General features: G+C 39.3%; 1 long non-coding RNA gene across 2 annotated transcripts; it reads right to left on the bottom strand.

Moving 5' to 3' along the window:
• Nucleotides 1-7342: 7342 nt before the first annotated feature.
• Nucleotides 7343-10444, bottom strand: LOC146682754 (uncharacterized). 2 transcript variants are annotated; one of them, XR_014917661.1, is made up of 3 exons: nucleotides 9676-10444; nucleotides 9155-9307; nucleotides 7343-8123 (listed from the first exon to the last, which is right to left on the bottom strand). It is a non-coding gene; the product is annotated as an uncharacterized LOC146682754 (long non-coding RNA). The 2 variants fall into 2 exon arrangements; XR_014917660.1 differs by lacking the exon at nucleotides 7343-8123 and adding an exon at nucleotides 8757-8793.
• Nucleotides 10445-19045: the final 8601 nt, after the last annotated feature.

The following is a 19045-nucleotide window of genomic DNA, read 5'->3' on the forward strand; positions in this document are numbered from 1 at the left end:
TGCTTGGGGAGTGTGATCGTGTGTACAGCGTCTCTTTATGTCTGTCTCCACGTTGGTTGAGTGTGGAGTAAGTGCATATGAGAGCATGAGGGTGGGAATGGATGTTTGTATCTGTGTGTGCCTGTATGTCTGTGTCTATATGTCAGGTTGGGTGTCAGGCGCCACCTCTCTGGGGACATCTCAGGCCCTCCAAGGTTTGAAGGCCTGTCTCCCCCTACCACCACTTCCCCTGCCAGTGGCGGACTCCCTCAGACATCGGTGCGTTGGTGGTTCTTTGTGTCCGGGGATGGGCGTCCAGGTACACACCGGCTCACTCCTTGGCGGCCGCTTATCGGAGCCTGGGGCTCGCTCGGGCCACTTCGGAGGTGGGGTGCCCCCGGCCTCTCGGCCTGGGGCTCGGTCACTCAGGCACGGCTGGCTGCCGGCAGAGCTCACGGGCGCGTCACTGCAACCCCCCCTGGCTTCTGCTCCGCGGCTGCTGAGTGAGCCCTCATCTGGGACTCTCCTCAGCTCTTTCTGGGACAGTGGCGCGGCTGCCCCTCTGTTGGTCTTCCTTGGTCTCTTGTGTTCTGGGGGCCTCTGGATGTCTGGAGTTTTGATCTCCTCCATACCTGCTTCATGCCCTGGAGGACGGGGCTGTGGCCCCCCCACACCCTCTAGCAGATCATTACATGAAGGAACCTTTTAAAAAAAAAAAAAACAAGCGCGTCCATGCTCACAGGTGTACACACGGGTGATCACACCCACAAACTACACCCTTTTTGGCTCCTACCTCAAAGCACACTGTTCTGTTGATCTTATGTGCTGCACAATAATGTTTAATATTTAGTATTTACTGTCATATTCCCATATATCATTGTGATGCTGTTTATTCTATTACTCTTGTTCTCTTCTGCTTGTTTTCTTTTTTCTTTCTCAGCAGGTGATGATTGATATATGCATTTTTTTTCTTTTTTTTTTCTGCTCATTCTGTTGGTTTTTGTCTTTTGCCCTTCTCCCCCGTCCCTCTTCTCAACTGTTTCTCTTTCCCTCTTTCTTTCTCCCCTTCTTTCCCCCAGTCAAGTCTGTCCCGTATTCAGTAAGTGAAAATAAAATAAACAATAAAAGGTGAATCAAATGGACCATTATGGCAAGGCTGGGATGGTCAATTTGGTAAAGTAAATCCGTTGGGCATCTTTCTTTGCCTTTAGACAACAATTCTGATGGCAAAAGAGCCAAACGGGACAGGCAAAATAACCTATGTGCAATGTAACCTATGTGCAATGTAACCGACAGGATGCCGAAAATTTTCCCAGGCAAATATGACAGAATCTGTTTATTGAATTAAAGTCAAATGAAGACTTCAGGTGACAAAGCTCTAGTGGCTATGGGAGTTTAATCAGTATATTAAAAACAGTATGAGCCAAAGGTCTATAGAAAGAGTTGGTCTGGGTGGATTAATTGGTCATAAAAGACCTTTCTTTAAACATTCAATATTAAAGCTCATTTCTTTTTAAAGCCATAACAGTACATTTTTGTGAATAAAAATTAACAAATTCCTAGCAGTGAATGGTCACGATGCTGACAAATAATACTGTCCACTGGTTTCATGCCAGAGGATCATTTATGGTGTGATACTTGTAAAAGTTTCTTTCTGAAATGCACATTGAAAAGAAACTATAGACTATATAAAGTAGATATTTGTCTTTTAATTAATACATACACCAGTAGAACTGAAGAGCTTACAAATTAGGAGCTAGCTGATTTATAATCTTCCCTTTAATGCATCTTAAGGCCTTTCAAAACCCTTTATTTTTTAATGATAGTCAGTCTCTGTAGAAATATCCATATACAGTGAACACATTCCTACAGACACATTAAAAGCTAACAAAACGTAACTATTCTTCACATTTGAAGTAAAGGAAAATTATTGGAACATGTGTATGTGGAAATACCATTCAAAGTATTACTTTGTTTTACGTAGCACCTTGTTTGACGTAAATTACACTCATCTATTTTGTCATATTCATTACATTTATTTTGATCAGTAATGCTGTTTCTCCCTCTCTCTCAAAGTGGCCTCCTCAATCTTCTCTGGGCTTTCCTCTGAATCACAGGATGATGAATGTCCTCTTGTCTTTCAAAAGTTAAAGTATACTTTTCTACTTTCTGTTAGATCCTTAGGTATTTTTTTCCCACAGCTGTTTTTCTGCCAAACCCTCCCCCCTTTGCTGGCTCTCGTCCTGATATTGTAAGCCACAGAATTCTTTGCCAAATAAATAATCTACCTCATCAGATGTGATGACATGCAAATGAGCTGATTGTAACATGACAGCAATCAGCAGGGCCTTTTTTAGCCATCATATTGAATCTAAAAATGGCTGCCAACCTTCTTGCATGCTGTACAAATGGCTATAATGCGAGGCATTAGTGAAGCGGGGTGCCTTATCTTGTATTATGTATTAAATGTGATTATGACTCAGCAGTCAGCATACATTTGGGAGAACATTTGTAACGTTAATATCCTGTAGAAACATTGTGTGTCTTGATTGTTGCCTTAACAACAGAACAAAATTATCGTAGGAGCTCATTCGCTTTCGTTATTTTTAGAATAAATTATGAGCCTTCAATAGAAAACACAGAGAAGTAAGTTTTACTGTAGCCACAAAACATGTAATTACAGCACCATTCAGAGCCATTCATACAGAATTCATGCATGAATCATTTTCTAGTAGTCACCAACAATGTCTCACTCATACACTCTTTATGAACGGGGTCAAGTTAATTACCCTGTACTTCCAGTTTGATTTTCATTCATCCTTAACCTCTGACTTTCCTCTTGACCTCAAAGACACACCCCAGTTCCTTCACAATTCTCTGCCGTGTGCGTGTATTTGCGCATGCATAGGTGTATGGCTGAACTCCTTTTGTGTGTGTCCGTTTGGATGTCTGCTAAAGACCTGTCTGTGCACCAGACACTGAAGCAGTTTCATTAGGATTGCAAGCTCCCGGGAGGGGGCCATGTGTATAATTACCAATTAGACTGTTGTCAAGAGCCAGTGGTGGTATAGCGCTGTGGCAGCCATGGAAGGTTAGGGCGGGTGTGTGCAAGCCTATCCTTGACACGAGTGTGTAGCGTATTTGTATGTGGGTGTGGGTGTGAGAGAGAGGTTTCTGATTGCACTACTGAAGCACTAGAGCATGCAGTCGTGGCTGTTAAATACAGAACATTGTTTAATCTAATGCTTCAGTCACTTGCTGGGGTTCTTGTCAGCTTTGTCAGCTAATTATAAAGTAGCCACATGAATCACACACTAATTCGTTGTCTCATTTTTTTCTTATTATCTTATCTTTTTTTTTTTTTTTTTAAATAATTCTCCCTGTCTTGTCTGTGTTTTCTATGTGGGAGCTGATATGTGTGGGCTGTAAGTCATGTCGACATATTGAGTAGCTATGAGTGTTTCTTGCTTGGGTACTTGATGTAAGTGACCTTGATTTTTAGGATTTAAAAGCTTTTTTTTGAAAACTTGTAATGTCTGTGTAACCACTTACCATGATACAAACCTGACCTCTCTCGACAAATACAAAATTGTATGCCGAAAACTGCAAATGTTTTAGGCATTAAAACTAAAATAATGAAGCTTTTTTTATTTCAATCAATTTTATACTCCTAAAGCTAATTTGCTGTGACCTTCTTTGGCTTTTAAGTAGATTCTTTAAACAGATTCTTCTGGATTCACTTTTACACAGTTTTACCGAATACTTTGTAAGTTGTTTGTGGTAGAAGGAAGTCTGAAGGCGAAGTTGCTGCACATCTACAGTGGATTTAGATGGAATTCATTACTCCTGGTCTTCACATGACCCTAGCCTGGCCCTGCGATGCTCTGTGGATGCTATAACATTTGTTGCAAGATTTTTTGTTGTTTTTGTTGCTAACCATAGTTCTTTTCATTCTCTTAATGTAATTGCCATGTTGCAGATGAATTCAGGTACATTTTGTGTGATCCATTAGATTCTCAACAACTAAAATTCTTGCACCACACTTCATTTCCCTATATTTTGCTAGGAAAATGTGAAATAGATGCAGCAATGTATTGAAACGTGCAAACATATATGGAAATAAGACAAAAGCAGAGCTTGTACAATACTAACAAGACTGAAAGTCAGTATTTTGGTATGGCCACCTGTACTTTTCAGCACAGCTTGAACTGTATTAGGCAAGTTTTCTTGTAATTTTTGTTAAGAGGCTTTCAGGAATAACTTTCCTGGCTTCTTATAGTGATTAAAAGCTCTTCTTTGGATGTTCACTGCCTTCTGGAGGCCAATCCATGACTGATGGTGTTCCAATGTGTTTGTCTGTCCAGGTATTCAACAACAACAACAACAATCTTTATTTATAGAGCACATTAAAAGCCCGGGGCATGCCAAAGTGCTTTACATGAAACAATAAAACAATAAAATGATTTACACTAAAACATCAGAATCATATAGGTGTGGGATTATGTTCACAGGTAAAAACCACTAATAGGAACAGTCAATAGCACACAGCTGTAGCAAAGAGAACTGTACCGTCATACACAGTGATAGAGGACATAGGCAACGCAACAATAAAATAATAAAATAATTAAGACTATAACGTCAGAGTCATATAAGTGTGAGATTATGTTCACAGGTAAAAACCACTAATAAGAATAAACTATAGCACAGAGCTATAGCAGAGTAAAGCTGTAAAGCTGAACCATCAAACACAGTGATGGAAAACATTGACAGCACAGGACAACGCAAAACAACCAGACACATTAGAACATTAGAACAACACACTAGAAGCAAGGCGAGAAATTAACTGGTAGGAAAAGCAAGTTCAAACAGATATGTTTTAAGCCGTGATTTAAAAGATTGAATAGAATCAGACGCCCGGATGCCAATCGGGAGACTGTTCCACAGCTCAGGTGCAGCTAGAGCGAACGCTCGATCACCTCTAGACTTCAAGCGAGATCTGGGCTGAACCAACAATGACTGTGAGGAGGATCTTAAGGCCCTCGTAGGAAGATATGAATTTAAGAGTTCCTTAAGATAACTTGGCCCTGTGTTATTAGTAATTTTAAAAGTAAACAACAGAATTTTAAATTGAATACGAAATTTCACAGGCAACCAGTGCAGATCAGCAAGGACGGGAGTGATGTGAGCAAACTTCCTAGTTTTAGTTAGAATGCGTGCAGCGGCATTCTGGACTGTCTGTCCCCTCTATTCAGGCTTCTACTGCACTGGCTGTACGATCATTGTAATGCGGAACCCTGAAGCTGTTGCCAGTCAGATGTTTTCCAGATTACATTTCATGGTGGAACAAACAAGAGCAACAGAAGTCCCAAAAAAAATCTGAACCTGGGTCTTTGCTAAGTTTGGCTGTTATGTAGACAACACTGGTTCATACCTTGAGTTTTCATTAACTTTTTTTTATGTTTGAATGAATTATAGGTAAGGTAAGTGTTTGGTTTAGGTTTAGGTCGCATAACAGAAAGGAAACAAAAGAACTCCCCAAAAAACTTTTCTCGGAAAATGGTTAGGTTTGAGGAATGGACTAGAATTGAGTGAAACAGCCATTGTCCAAAGAAAAACTTTAAAAGACCTTTAGAAAACCTGGAGAACTATTGACTAGTGGCTCAAGGCTTTTGCACAACAATATACCGTGTCTTTATTTGCTAAACACTATAAAACACTATACTATAAAGGCTAACTTACATCACGGAGCACTGCTCTCAAAAACTGGATGTAACAATGTCTGTGAAGCTGGATTTAAGAAATAAAAATTAGTTTAATATTTCATATTAGAAGTGAGGAAATGTGAAGCCCAAGTGTAAGTGAAGGAGGCTGTGGAGATTTTTTCCCCCCTGTGGATTACTGATGGATGTTTAGATTTCCAATCATCTTCAGTAAGAAAAACTTACGTTTGTGGTGTGATATACTTGTAGTAACCTGTTATGTAGTAAACTGTTTACTTGCGTATGGGAAACGACAGACTATTTTATTGCATAAAATAGCACCGATCGCTCATCTCTCATGACGTACACTATTACTGCGCTGAACGGTCTCTAAATCAAGGTGTGACACAATATCTATTTTCGTGTGATCAATTTATTACAAAAAAAGAAAGAAATGGCAGACAGAATAAGGCTTTAGTAACAAACAGGTTGATTCAAGAGGGTGATGTATTCTTTCATAGACTCCTATCCCCCCCAGGATTCACCTGTGTGGGGAAAAAAGAGATGGAGGAGGGCGATACATACTACAGTATGGTCAATCTCACCTCGCTGCCTCCTCCTCCTTTAGCCTGCATGCTTCATCCTTTTTTACCCAGTATTTCTCTCATTTTTCATTCTGCTTGGCTTGTTCCATGACAGGGTGAGATAGGATGGGATGATAGCCAGCGAGGTGGTAAGGTGATGGGTTGTATTGTCAAAACCTCTCTCCCCACTCTTCCCCTCTCTTCCTCATCCTCCTTTCACCTGGTTCTTCTACCCTTTTTGATCTTTTGTCTTCCTCTTCATCTTTTTCCCTACAGCTACACTGTTTCCTGTCTATCTGTTCTTTTGTTTCTCTTCTTACACTGAAAAAAATATGTTGTTGGATTTACTTAATTCAATGGTGGACATTTGTTGCACACAGATGTTTTGCTTTGGCAGCAACTTAAACAATTGAGTTAAATTAACACAATTTATTCATGTTCAATAAACCTGTGCAATTTGTGTTGATAAAATGTGACTTAAACATGTTTTGATGAAGTAATTTGAGCTCTTGAAATATTTTAATCCTTCACAATTTTCTCACTTTATCCCAACACCATTCAATAACTTTTACCCAATACTACTTGGTCCCTTAAATACTACATGTTATCTTCAAATTACATTTTGCTATTATATTCTAGTATCAAATACACAATTTTCAAATGGAGGCCTTATAACAGATTATATTGTTCTCTTCCAAGATGGTTGCTGGCATCCACCAGTAACCTTTCAAAACAAAATGTCTAATTTCACTGCATTGACAGTAGGTAAAGAATTAAACTGACATTACTCCACTACTGAATCTATATAAACCAACAGTTAAATAATGTCAGTTCTTCCGTGTTCTCTGGAATCAATCACAGCAAAGAAATTAGACTCTTTCTTTTGAAAAATGTTGGGAAAGAACAAATCAAAACATTCTATTTAAGGCCTCTGACGTCAAGATTCAGTTAAACAACAATTATAACTAAACAATTTGAGGTAATGTTAGTTTCCATTAACATTAAATTAGGTTACTGAATTGGCAAACACCTTCCTATTAACATTACCCATTTTACCCCAATAACTAAAGAAATTAGCACTTGCAGGTCAAAACCTTTATTCAAGAGATGCAAAAATAACATTGATACAGTGACTGTCAAAAATTACGGCACTGATCATACTGTGACATCTTGGTTCAAAACAGCAAGCTTAGAAATATTCAACGTTCCTTACTTCAACTGAATGAAACTGAAAATACCATTTCACATGGCCCATATGGGATATTTAGACTGCATAACTGTTCATGCTACATCTCTTCACTAGTAAAAGAAAGAAAAAATACAAAGAGAAATTTAAAAATGCTGCCAAACAGACAGAGAACTTGTACAGAGCAAAAGGAAAAACAAACAACAACAACAACAAAAAAACGGCTCGTCCTCATGGCAGTTGCAGTGTATATAAAAATGAACCCTGCGATCTGTTCCTGGAATTGAGCTTCAAAAATGCAGCAGAACAAGTGTGAGATTTAAATGTCTTCTCACCTAGAGCTGGTCACCTCACATGCATAACAGTGAGCTTCGTTGCAGGAGCAGTTTTGTCTTAGTTGTGAGCTTTTCTTGAGAGCTGAGTTGCTTCCAACTCCATTACCACCCTTTGAATCACCTCAAAAGTGTAGCAGAGTTGTGATGGGTAACTCATATTGAAGGAATAAAAAAGGTCCAAACAGCATGGCTACTGCAAAGGTCACGTTATCCAGATCTTGAAGAACTACTATACCCTCGATGATGATGCTAACGTCAGAAAAGTCATTGCCTGGTGCATCCTCTGGAGACAGATGTTCATTGTGGTTTTCTCAATCTGTGCAGTGGCCTCAGTCAAGTCCTGGTTAAAAACAAAACATTTCTTTAAGATTCCTTTTTAAACTCATCTCTTTTGAATCTACCAGTTCTAATGTTAGAGTAATTTAAACCAATGCAAGCAACATAGTAAATAGCTATAGCCAAAGAGTGGCCTGCCATGCTGCCATTCATGGTCTAACAGAGTTTCTAAGAGAGGGTGAAAAACATAATTTCAAATGCTTTACATTAGTTTTTCTTAGAAAGACACCGGCCCATCAGAAATCCAGGTTTTGTCACTCAGAAGATGTTAGAATTTAGACTTTCAGCCCCACAATTTGGTTAGCTGTTGGTCATTTTTTTTTTCAAACAAAAGCTAATGTAAATATTGGTGGGATTTTCCTTTGTTCACTAGAATGACAAATTTAAAGTTTTTTCACACTGATGTGACCCCTAATACAGGGGTGGGGGTGGGGCCTCAAGGGCCGGCGGCTGAGTTCACTACCAGGCCTCATGTGAACTTCAAATTATTAAAGAGGACTACTGGTCCTAACTGGTCCAATGAGGATCAAGTGGATAACTAAATGCATTTTTAAATGTTGCAAAGCCACAATCTACTCATAAAACACTCACCATGAACTCCTGCACCAAGATGTTGCAATTGTCTTTCACACAGATGCGGAGCACTTTGACTCCCTTTGAGCATTAATGTCATCCTAAAGTATTATAACAAAGAAAACAGAGATTTGTGAACTTTTCAGTAGCACAGAAGAAAATGATCCCAGACCAAAACTTAAACCAGTCAACATGCAACACCAGCATCTACAAAGCAATATCAAAAGTTCCTGTTTGACATCAACTTTATGGATATATAGTTTCCAGAACATTTATTTTTTTAAAAAGATCAATTTTTCTCAGTGGGCCAGTAAATGCATGACGAAAATTATGGCATCCTTTCGGTGGAATCAGTACTCACAGGTAATAGTTGACTGTTTCAATGGATGCAGCATAAAAATCTTTTACTGACCTAATGCAATACATATACACTTTGTAGTTAAAGAATTTTAAAGTTCTTACTGTCATCATGGCAGCTACATCCTTTAGCTTTGTGCCCTGTTCCCCCGATCACTTTGCAAACACTTTCAGCAGACTGTCAGAGAGAAACTCAGCTCCGTCAGAAACCTTGACTGTAAAGGCATGGTTGGGATGCACTGGAATGCTGCATTTCATCTGAAATGACATAAAATTATTTTGAAATAACAGCAGGCACTGTGCTTGGTTAATAATCAGTAATGTTTTGTTGAATAAAAACTGTGTTTCCAGATCTTATGGGATTAAAAAAATGTTTATTTCTGATTTGCAACCCAAGAACCCACAAGTTACAACCTCATTTTAGTTCAAGTGTGCATTAATGTGAGTCCAGTAATCACCTTTCTGACAATACATACAGGTATAAGTTAAACCTATGGCAGATTTTGGATTTCTCAGTTGTATTAATAGGGTGGTCTATTTGAGTATGCATGCACCTAATAATTATAAAAAACCTATTATAATTAAGTTACAGAAACCTTAAGCGAAAATAGAATATACTTTCTTACCATAACACCTTGAACCCACAATCCATCAGCTGACTCCTGGTGAAATGCAGAATAGATGTGGTCTCTCAATGTGCATCAACAAAAACAAAAACAAAAACAAAAGGACAGCAGGTGAGGGCAGGAGGGGTAGGGATGTAAGCTAGCATAATGCCGCTGATGATATTAGCTAAAGCTGTTCAATGTCCAAAATCTCACTAACACCACGGTGCAGTAAATACACAATGTAACTGAAGAGTCAGTTGACAAATCTATTCACACAGAAAACCAAATTATGTTATGAGTGCCTCGTAATTAGGTTTAATGTGATATTACGGCTCTTGTGCCAAAGACAAATTCAAATGAAAAAGCGCCAATTCTTTGATAACAGATAAAACAGCAAATAAGCTAACGGCTCTTTTTTTTAGCATGTTACATGGCGGCACTTTAGACGTTTAACTACATTTGGCTGAAATATGGTAAATATTAATTCAAAAAATCAAGACATACCAAAAAACGTAGAGTTGGCTGCTCGACTTGACTGAGATGGATGCATTTTTTAAACCACGATCCAAAGCCCGCGAGATGAAATCACACGTGGTTTCACGAGATTTAACGTTGCTATCTTATTGACTTACTTCACCTGAACATGATATAAACAATTTAATACACCCTTTCTGCATATCATGTAGTTTTTACACTATATAGTTACATTTATCTTTAAAACATGAGGCAATTGTGTTAAATACATGCAAGATGCTTACATAAATCCAAGAGATGGCCAGTCCCTTTTTTTCAGTGTACATCTTTCACACCTTTCTTTCCTACTTGCCATGAGAAATGAGGAGCTTTTCACAGGGAGAGGCTGTAGAGAAGAGAGAAAGAGAGAACGAAAGAGGAGAACTGCTTGTACTATCATAACATGTTTCTCCTCAGTTTTCTCTAGCTCACTCTGCTTTGCCTTTCAGTCAGATTTTTATCCTTCAGTCTCGGAAAACCCTTGAGTTTCCTAAATCACACTTTCCTTCTCTTAAGTCTTTTTTGCTTTTTGTCTATTCTCCTATCTTTATCTCCTACACACAACAAAAGACTTGTTTAATAGAAAAGACACGGCACTGGAGTCTGGGAAGTGGACTCTTCATTTTGCTCTTTCTGTCCGTCTCTTTCTACATCATGTTTTTGTCTTCTTTTTTTCAAATATTCTCATCACAAGCCTCCTTTCTGACACTTTGCCACCATTTTTATAATTTTATTATTAGTACTGACAAGACCTGTGACTCTGGTTGCTGTTCCTAAAAGCAGGTCTTTTTTGATACTTTATTTTAAGTAGCAGGTGCACCTGCTACTTAAAATAAAGTTTCCACTTTAAAATAAAGTGGAAAAACAACATGTTGTTTTTCCACAAAAATACAGTTTTCTTTTAATACAAAGAAAGTCAAGAGTTCTTAAATGAAAAAGTTTCCCTGTGGAGTTTCTTTTCCAACAAGCAAAATGTGTTTCCATTCAGTGTTTCTTACAACAGATTGTGTTTATCCTTGAGGTCAAGCAGTAACTTATAATGTATTTCCTTTATCACAACACAACACTGGTTCTTGTGTTGCTTTTGTATTGTGTAATCTATGCACCTGAACGCTGCAACATATTGCACAGAAGCTCAGTTATTACCTATATTTTTGAATTCTCCTTTACGTAGATACAGTCTGCGCATAATTCAAGACACTTTAAAAAAAAAAAACTTGATTCTTCTTGATTTGAAAGGAAACGGGATTGGTACATTTTTTTGTGCTTTTTAACGACACATTTCTGTGGGTAACAAAATGTTCAGACACTTTAAGAGCAGTGAAAAACAACGGCGACAGATTGCCTTGGACAGATTGCCTTGGACAGATCAGATGATAAAGTACTTTTTACTTTTCCATGAGATCTCAAACTCTTCTCACATGTTTTCAAAACACAGAGAGAGTATAAGATCTCCCTTGCTGAGCATGTCAGCCCTGCCAGCAAATAAACTCATCTCCCAGCCTGATGCAACTGGCTGCTGTTGTTCGTTCATTTCTCAACTCCTCCCTCACTCATCTTCAGTCCTCTTCTACAGCTCGTGTACGTCCATCAAACCGAGATAGAGGAGAAACTGGCGGACAGACATGACTGTCTACACAGACACACACACATACATGTAGACACGCTCAACTGTATGACACCGCCTCAGCTGGGACTCCCCACATTTAGTCCTCGTTTCCCACAAATTAAGCACAGAATCACTGAAAAGTAAAGTGTGTGTGATTGAGATAAAAAGTGCTTCTTGAATTCTCACCATGAGATTTACAGAGTGGTTAAGGGATTGAAGATTAACATTTCCCAGATTAGAGTAGTGCAATGCGTTATCGTGACTTAAGCTCAAAACCCATCCCGACTTGCTACCAGGACAAGCTGATGGACCCATTGACCTGGTCTCCTGCTAAGCTCGATTACGTCCACTATCATCTGACATTCCAAATCATATTTCCATAATAGATGGGGTTTATTTCCACATCAAAAAGTCAATTTAGCTTCTTCTGTTACATGGTTTTCAAAACATTAGCTTTCCCACCATTTTTTTGTACTCTTGGCTCTGTCTGGTGTGAGTAAATCTAGATATCGCTAATATGTTAATATGAAGCTCATAAATCTTGCTGCCCAGCTGTTGTTTATACGTTGTGTTTATGAGGAGAAGCCAATCAGAAGGCTTAAACTGAGGCAAGCTAAAACAGCTCGAGTACAGACCTTTAATGGTTCTTTTAGATTAGAATCAAAATAGGAAGACATTTTTTTGTGCGACTAAGAAAAATTGGTTGTAGCCATGTGTTGGTACGGATTTTTTTGTTTTATTTGACTGATTCTAAGTAGTTGCGGTCACCAACTGGTTGCCCCCATGTTGAGGGTGTTGGGAAACGATTTTCGATCACTAGGTGATTACACAGATCACCTCATGGGAGGCAACCTGTCTCCAAACAACTGCAGTCTGGCTCAAAATGACTGCAGTCACTCTCAGACAGATTACAGAAGGTTTGCAAATAATTGTTGTCTTTTTTGGGGGACAATTTGTCATAGCTAACCACTATATTATAACAAACAAATTAACTGCCTTCCCAACCACAGCTGTAAACTGATAACAGACTGATTTTATGTTTTTTTTATCACCAACAGTCACTTTTGAGATGGAAACTTGTAACCATTTGCAGTCAGTTATTTTTTTGAAAGCAACGATTTCAAGCTAATTGTTTTGTTTGTTTGTTTTGGCTGCTTGCTTAAGGAGCACACCAGATCATCTGCCTCCATCTCACCCTATCTTCCTCTGTCACACCAACCCTCTGCATGTCCTCCACTACATCCATGAACCTCTTATCAGGTCTTCCTCTTTTCATCCTGCCTGGAAACTCCATCTTCAGCATCCATTAGATCCACTATTCTTCCTCTACATGTGTCTAACCCATGTGAGTATTGACTCTTTAATGCCAAACCACTCAACCTGAGCTGTCTGACTCCTCTACTCATTTCCACTCTGGTCAATCTTGGTCACCAAAAATGAAAACATCTTCACCTTTGCCACCTTCAGCTTGAATTCCTGTGTTTTTGCCAGTGCCATTATCTCCAAACCATAAATTATAGCAGGTCTCACTATTTTCTTTCATGCTTATCCATCTGTCACAAATCGCCCCTGAAACTTCTTCCCACCCACTCCATCTTGCTGGCACTCTCCTCTTCACCTACCTTGTAGACCACTCGTTGCTTTGGCTGGTTGAACTCACCTACCTTCACTGTCGCTACTTCTACTCTCTGTCTTCTCCTTTCCAACTGTCTCTGTCTCATTCACACATGTATTCTTGACTTTCATTCCTCTTCTCTCCAGGGCATATCCCCACGTCTCCATATTTTCTTCCACCTGCTCCCTGCTCTCACTACTCATCATAGCAAACATAGCTGTTTCAAAGACAAGATCACAAATTCATTGGAAATGGTCACAATAATATTAGTCATCTTCAATCACTGTTCCCTAATGTGACTACAGCATTAGAAAAGAAATGTATTCACCCATACATGAAATGTATTTTTGATATGATATTGCCATATTTTTATATCACATTTAACAAAGCTTAAATTAAAATTTACAGTTTCTTTTTTTTAATCCAAATCCTGTTGCTGTTGTACAGTGCAACTCTACTGTCATACTTTTTCACTGTTCTTGTCATGATGCACTGAGGGCAGGCAGAGTTGCGGACGCAATACACAGGACTCAGATGTAGAACTGAACTCAAAAGCAGCTTTATTACTGGACTTACAGGACACTGAATAAAAAAACCCCCATAAACTATACAGATACTTGGGAATACTAGGTATAAAACTGCTAAACAGACAGAACACACAACTAGAAGGATATCATAACAAAGAACAAAGGAAGGCAAAGAGCTTAAATGGGTAGGATGGAACACACCAGGGAACACAGGTGACTAACAAGACAGGGGAAGCAAAACTGAACACAACGCACACAGGACAAGAGACTATCAAAATAAGACAGGAAACTGTCACGGCGGGGTGCGCCGGTGTGTTTTTTGAAACAGGACCCAAAAGCAGATGTGGATGAGGAGTTGCAGGTTTAAACAGAAAGCGATCCTTTATTTGGATGATAGCAGGAGTTAAACATGGAACCCTAAGCAAACTAAAAAACACTAAGAAACAAACACTATGAAGTTCTATGACTAAGACTATAACAATGACAATGACTAAGACAATGATGGGGATAACAGACGACCTAACAATGACATTCAGAAAACAGAGGACGTAAATACACACATGAGGCGATCAGGGGAAGTGAAGACACATGAGAAACAGCTGACTTGGATGATGCACAGAAAAGAGTAATCTAAATGCAGTGAACAAAGAACAGACTCTTTCAAAATAAAACAGGAAACACGGAGACATAGACATGAAACGAACTAGACAACAAGAGCCACACAGACATGACACATAACGGGTAGGCGCATGAACCAGGGAGACCGAGTACAGGGGAAGGTGACAGAAACGACAACATGAACTTGACAACATAAGACACACAGACATAAACACATGAAGGGCAAGGGAGACTTAACACAAGGGTAATATAATAACAAATGAGCTAGAATAACTTAACGAACCTAAACAAACAATAAACATCAAAATAGACTAAAACTCAAAACACTGGGTCGCACGACCCAGGACCATGACAGGAAGCAAACAAACACAGAGACAGAGACCCAGACTCAGGACAAACTTGATGCAGGGAAGGAGAAAACAAACACAGAGACATGACTGAGGAGATAACAGTGAGTTGACACAAGGACACTACAAAGACAGGGCTCGGAGAAACAAGACAGACACAGGGACATGACCTTAGAAACAGACATAGGTCTCTAGTTGAAACTCTTAACAAAATGCCAATCCGCCAGTAGCAACCACCCATGCCAAAATAAGCTACAGCTGGATGAACTTGGTATCTGTTTATGAGGGCAATTATTCTCACCCAAACTTGATGTCAGTTGAAGTGGTGCCAGATGGCTAAGATCTAGATGCCTGTATGTTTAGTTCTACTGTTGGATTTGATGTGCGTGTGTGTGCATGACTCTGTAAATAATGGTAATAAGTGATGTTTGGCCAGCACAAGGCAAATTGAGTTGACTGAACCCAATGACCATCCCAAATTCCTCTTTCATGTAACGATTCCTCAGCTGGATTTAGAGGCTGTCACTATCAATTAACTTTCCACACATCAGTCACAGCTGGAGAGGAACAAAAGGTTGACAGGAGAGTGGGGGGTGATAATGTGGTTGAGAATGAGGGATAAAAACAAGAATAATAAGACACTGATATCTCTATGCGCACACACTTGAGGCGTGGTGCTATGGTACCGTGGATGATGGTGGTGGTGCTGGTGGCAGCGGGGGGCAGGTTGTATAATTTGATTTGGATTTAGTGTTGCTTGGAAGAATGACACAAATTCTACAGGGATTAATCCGGCTTTAATTCAATCTGGCCGCCACAGCCTGAAATACTCCCGCTCGAGTCCTGCTGTTCCTCTATGAAAGCACAGCTGCACCTGGCATGGGGTCCAACGGCAGCTTGTATGGTTGTGTAAATTGAAGTGTGTGATTGTGAGGAACAAGTTGATTGTGTTTAATTTTCTTTAATTTCTGTATGGATTTATTTTGTGTTTCCAAGCAGTGTGTCTATGGGTGTTGTATTGTGGCTGACAGCTTTAAACCGACAACATTGCTGTCTGTGTTTCCACAATGTGTGCCCCTTGGCTAGTCTGAAATTCTTTTAGCCTCCTAATTGCTGTATTGTTCAGATTACAAACAAAACATTATTTTGTCCCAAATGTTGCCATGCTGGTTAGAGGTGTGCAACTACAGCCCACACTGACTACAAGATCACTTCTGTTAGCAAGAACTATTTGTGCTGGCAGTTTTGCAGTTTCCTGTTGTCCTCTCTTGAAAATTTGCATGCTTCTTTAATCAGATTTCACTCCGAGGTGCTGAAACTACAACTGCATCTTGTTTTTGACTATGACAAAGCAAACTGTTGTGTTTGCTCCAGCTTACATGACAAGAACATGCTCAGATTTTTTGATGTTTAGAGAGTTTTAGCCATATATTAAACATATTTAAGTCAGGGAAATACATTTGTTAGCCATATTTAGCAAGGAAAGATTCACATATATAATAAGATGCAAATGTGAATGTGTGTGTGTGTGTGTGAATGTGTGTGTGTGTGTGTGTGAATGTGTGTGTGTGTGTGTGTGTGTGTGTGTGTAAGCATCTGTGGGCCGTGTGCTTGGCTATTCACTCTCCCACATTTTTTGGCATGTTGATATGTATTTGGCAGGAAGTATCTAGGAATTGTTTCCTAGGAGCAGGATATCTGGATTTTTGAAAACTTAAATTGATCATTGCTGTGAAAGCTCTGATGGAAGCTGGTAGCTTGCAAAAACTTAAAGAACTTAGGAATAGCCAATTTTGTAGTTCCTATGTCATTTTAATATGTTTTGCATTTATTTATTCCTGTTGTCAAAAGGGGTTTGGCTGTACAAAGACGGATGAAGACAATAAAGAATCTATTCTATGCCAAATTACTTCTTACTTTATTAAAGCAGTGCATTACATTACTTAAATACTCCCCTGAGAAAGAAATATGCTAATATTTATAATATTACTATGGCATTTCTCCCCTACTTAGCCTGAAATGCACTGTGACATAATTACCAGTTAACAATAAAAAACAATATTAAATTTCACTCTGATTTCATTGCTAGCTTTGTTCTTAGCATGTTGTCTGTGTAGATGCTTCCAAAAAGCCCATGTTGTGTTTGTAGTATAAAGCAGCTGTTTGTGCTCTGGATGCAGTTTTTACTTTACCATTGTATGCTTGTCCTTTAATGTCCTTTAATGGAATAAAAAGTTGTAGATCACCCCATCATTTCCCCCTCCCTGCACACAAACTGAAATCAGCTTATTGTAGCACGAGTGCTGGAAACCAAAGGCAGCGTTTCTCTTTCTATCTGCCCATCACGCAGATAACTGAACATATACTGAATTCCGTACATTACTGCATTACCAAAAAATGTAATTATAGTAATGCATTACTTTAAAATGTGTTATGCCCATCACTGGTTATATGAATGACTCAAGACAAATACTATTTTTTTTTATTGTTGCACGACCAAACGTGTCTCAAAATTACTTGTTGAGCTGATTTGTTTTTACGGTGTTTTTGGTCTCATGTATTTATATATTTTTTTAATTGCCACTTTGTGGTGACTGCACTGTAGTGCATTGGTTAGCGCTGCTCCCTTACAGCACAAAGATTCTGGGTTCAAGCCTGGGTCCTTATTGAAGTGTGCATGCTCTGTGTGTGCACTGGTTTTTCGCCGAGTGGTCTGATTTCCTCCCACAGTCCCTTTTACATGTAGGTTAATTAGTGATTCTACACTGGTGATAGATGCGGATGTGCTGTCGATGAAGTGGTTAATGTGCATAGAAGGTGTGAGTGCGTCTGAATGGTTGAATGTGACTGGTAGTGTGCAGTGCATCAAGTGGTCACTAAGACTTGAAAAAAGCAGTTATATAAATGATAGTCCATTTCCACTCGTTCTCTCTCTCTCTCTCTATCTCTCCCTCTCACACACACACAAATATAGTGCTATTTTCAACCACCTGCCTCATCAGTAGTGTTTGGCTTGCTGCCTACAAGCAATCTACAGTTGACCTCAGTGTTGACCTAAAGGGATGGTTATATGGTGATTTGAATCCCACATCTGATGTTCCAAAAAAAAAAAAAAAATCCCGATCATAACTACTATGGTCTCTTTACATCTGCACCTGCACTCAAAAGGCCAATGAAAATAACAAGGCTGAGCGTTTATGCTGATATGAATGCTGATATAATTTGAATCCAGGCTGGGATAAACTCGGTAACAGTGATGCTTTATTGGACCAGAGGATTACGAAACAAAACACAGGAGACCTTTTTCGTGATGTAATGGCACCGAGCAGAACAAATTACATACTGACCTGTGTTGTTACTCACACAGCCTTCAAAGTAATGAGGGGGAGGCTGCACAATCACAATTCAGATGCATATCTATTTTAGTGTAATGAATCATTATTTTGATATAAACAGCCTTCTTCCTATGTTGATGTTAGCATCAACCCCAAAGAAGACACATTTCTATTTCTCTTATATCTTTGGACTCCCTATATCTAATAAAGCACTCAGTGTATCGTGCAGCTAACAATCAGAAATGGAGAAGTGGCTGTTGAACATGACACTCAGATAATGAACTGGTGACAGATGGTTCAAATATGATAAGCGATGACAAGAAGAGTATGATATGTAGCCTGGATACTGCCACTGACAAAGCTGAAGACTGACAGATAAAGACTGAAAAAAGAAAAGAATTAGACGGATCAGACAAAATATGTGATGGAAAAGAGGGTGGACTGAAGGACTGGGTTGAAAATCACTACTGTATGTTTTAAAACAATGGTACACAGTGTAATAGAGTTAGCACTTGCCTTTTAGCCAAAGGTCCTGGGATCAAATCTGCCACACAGGGTCTCTCTTTGTGGAGTTTTCATGTTCCTTTGAGTCCTCTTCACACCACCCAAAAACAAAGTTGGGTTAAAAGTTAAAAGTTGGGGCGATCGTGGCTCAAGAGTTGGGAGTTCGCCTTGTAATTGGAAGGTTGCTGGTTCGACCCCCAGCTTAGACAGTCTTGGTTGTTGTGTCCTTGGGCAAGACACTTCACCCGTTGCCTACTAGTGGTGGTCAGAGGGCCCGGTGGCGCCAGTGTCTGGCAGCCTCGCCTCTGTCAGTGTGCCCC

The sequence above is a fragment of the Copadichromis virginalis genome, linkage group LG22, assembly GCF_057382275.1.
Source record: "Copadichromis virginalis isolate Kocher_CV1m ecotype Utaka linkage group LG22, C_Virginalis_male_GT1.1, whole genome shotgun sequence".
NCBI classification, from domain to species: Eukaryota; Metazoa; Chordata; class Actinopteri; order Cichliformes; family Cichlidae; genus Copadichromis; species Copadichromis virginalis.